Here is a 3,525-nt window from a genome sequence, read left to right on the forward strand (position 1 = left end):
GTAGTTTCATGAAGGATTTCTGTAGACCCGGCCAAGGTCGATGTTATCACCACTTTACCTCACCCCTCGTCTGTGAGGGAGGTCCGCTCATTTTTGGGACATGCAGGATTTTACAGGCGCTTTATTAAAGATTTCAGCAAAATTGCTTTGCCATTGTCGTGCCTACTCGAAAAAGATGTGGACTTTGAGTTTGACAGTGCATGTGTGAAAGCATTTGAAGAGTTAAGGAGATTCTCACCATGGCACCGATTGTGCGAGGCCCAACTGGACGCTGCCATTCGAGATAATGTGGGATGCGTCAAACCATGCTTAGGTGCCGCGCTTGCACAGGCGGATGGTAAACTCCCTTATGTTATTGCTTACTCTTCTAAAACACTGGATGCAGCACAATCCAACTATACCCCTACAAAAAGGAACTCCTAGCTATTGTTCATACTTTAGATAAATTCAGATCTTATTTGCTAGGATCCAAGATAGTGGTATACATGGATCATGCAGCTTTAAAGTACTTATTGACAAAGAATGAGTCAAAACCTAGACTCATACGTTGGATCTTGCTTTTGCAAGAATTCGACATTGAGATTAGGGACCGGAGTGGGTCTCAAAACTTGGTTGTGGATCATTTAAGCCACCTTGAGAATTTAAAATTTGACCCATTTCTGATCAATGACTCATTCCCATTGGATAGTTTGCATGCTGTGTCGGATAGCTTTCCTTGGTTTGCCCCAATGGCGAACTACTTGGTTGCAAAAAATCTTCCCTCCTACTTTTCTAAAAACCAAAGGGAAAAGTTAAGGAGTGACTCCAAATACTACATTTGGGATGACCCTCATTGTGGAAGAGGGGCGTGGACCAATAATTCGAAGATGTGTGCCAGAGTCTGAAATTCAACATATTCTTGAAGCTTGCCATTCGTCCGAATGTGGTGGCCATGAAGAACTGAAGATTGATGGTTTAGAAGTTATAGTAGACTCTCTTGAAGTATAGTTATAAACCAAGCAATAACCTTTCTTACAAACGTTTTGGTTGTCACAAGTAACAAACCCTTTAAAATTGATAACCAAGTATTTAACCTCGGTCGTCTTCTCAAGGAATTGCAGGGAGGTTTCTTATTATTGGTTATGAGTTTTGTAAATTGGGGGTTTTTAAATAAGGAGCAGGTAATTTAAATGACAAGTAAAATAATAAATAACTATAAATAAACTCTTGGCAAGGTATAAGAACTGGAGTCCTATCCTAGTTATCCTTATCAAGTGTGATGAGAATTGATTTTTCCCCCACCTATTAACCTCTAACTATGAAGGTAAGTTAAGTGGATGAATTAATTTTTGAATCCTCAAGTCCTAGTCTTTTCTTGGGAAAGGCTAGAGTTAGTGGAACTCGAATTAATTCTTGAAGAATTCTAATTTTCAGTTAACACTGAGTTTGATAACTCACGAGTTACCAATTACTTAGCCAAGACCAAAAGGGAGAAAATCTACTTAAATAAAAATGTCTTCGGATTGGAAGCAATAATAACATAAATAGAAGTAAGCAATCATAAACTGAAATACCACAATAATATTAATTAAGAAAATCAATCTAAACATAAAGAGTTCATAAACTAAATGATAAAATAAATAAAAGGAACATTGAACCTGATAAAAAGAAACAATCTTGAAAGCAAAGAAATCCTAAATCCTGATCCTAAGAGAGAGGAGAGAACTTCTCTCTCTAAAAACTACATCTAAATCCTAAATTGTGTATTGTGAGCTTCTTATTCTGAATGAATGGATTCTCCCACTTTATAGCCTCTAATCTGTGTTTTCTGGGCCGAAAACTGGGTCGAAAACAGCCCAGAAATCGCTGGAGAAGAAAACTGCCACGCTGATTTTTGGAACTACGACGCGTCCGCGTGGAGCGCGCATTCGCGTCATCTAGCATCAAGGAACTATGGCATATTATATATCAATCAAAGCCCCGGACGTTAGCTTTCCAAAGCAACTAAAACCGCGTCGTTTGGACCTCTGCATCTCAAGTTATGACCGTTTTAGTGCGAGAGGGTCAGGCTGACAACTTTGTAGTTCCTTCAACTTTTTGTATTCCTTCCACTTTTGCATGCTTCCTTTCCATCCTCTAAGCCATTCCTGCCCTGTAATATCTGAAACACTTAACACAATATCAAAGCATCGAATAGTGATAAGAGGAATTAATTTTTGGTAATTAAAAGGCTCGGGAAGCAAGTTTCCAATTATAGAATAAAATTAGGAAGAAAATATAAAACCATGCAAATAGTATGAATAAGTGGGTAAAGAGTTGATAAAAACCACTCAAATTAGTACAAGATAAACCATAAAATAGTGGTTTATCAGGCCACTTTGGCCACAAAGGACAGCTAAAAGGTGTTGGATTGTGGATTCTGGTGGCCAACCTTATTCAAAGATGCTAATCGGTTCTGTGTGTCTTGCCATCAGCGTCAGAAGTCGGGAAACACGTCCCAAAGGAATGAGATGCCTCAACAACCTATGTTGTTCTATGAGATATTTGATGTATGGGGTATTGACTTTATGGGACCGTTTTCCAACTCAAGTGGGTATCTATATATTTGTTAGTGGTTGACTACGTGTCAAAGTAGGTAGAAGCAATACCTACCCGCCTTGACGACGCCAATACCGTCATTTCTTTTATTTAAAACTACATTGTATGCCGTTATGGGTCGCCACGAGCAATCGTGAGCAAACAAGGATCCCACTTTTGTAACGGGAAAGTAGAGGCACTGCTCAAGCACTATGGGGTATTGCATAGGTTACCACTGCTTATCACCCACAGACCAACGGGCAAGCGAAAGTGTCCAACCGCGAGATTAAGAGAATCTTGGAGAAAGTGGTCAATCCACAAAGGAAGCATTGGAGCCTCGGTTAGGAGATGCACTGTGGGCGTATAGGACGGCCTACAAGACTCCGTTAGGGATGAGTCCCTTCCGGATCGTCTATCGTAAGGCATGCCACCTTCCGGTGAAAATCGAGCATAAAGCCTATTGGGCGGTAAGCAGTGCAACATGGATCCAACAAGGCGGGAGTGGCCAAGAAATTACAGCTAGAGGAGCTCGAGTGTTTGAGGAGCGAAGCATATGAGAATGCCCGGATTTACAAGGAAAGGACTAAAGCATTTCATTATCATCACATCCAGAAGAAGGATTTTCAAGAAGGTGATGATGTTCTTGGTATGCGAATTGTTACTCAGGTTGTGAATTATTGTTCGAAATTGATTCCCTGGTGATGGCACCAAAAACGGATGCACAGAACCATGGTCTAAACATATCTTCACAACTTCGCATAACTAACCAGCAAGTGCACTGGGTCGTCCAAGTAATAAACCTTACGTGAGTAAGGGTCGATCCCACGGAGATTGTTGGTATGAAGTAAGCTATGGTCACCTTGTAAATCTCAGTCAGGCGGATATAAAATAGTTATGGAGTTTTCGAAATTATACTGAAATAGGGATAGAAATACTTATGTAATCATTGGTGAGAATTTCAGATAAGCG

Source organism: Arachis hypogaea, chromosome 13 (assembly GCF_003086295.3).
Source record: "Arachis hypogaea cultivar Tifrunner chromosome 13, arahy.Tifrunner.gnm2.J5K5, whole genome shotgun sequence".
Lineage (NCBI taxonomy): Eukaryota > Viridiplantae > Streptophyta > Magnoliopsida > Fabales > Fabaceae > Arachis > Arachis hypogaea.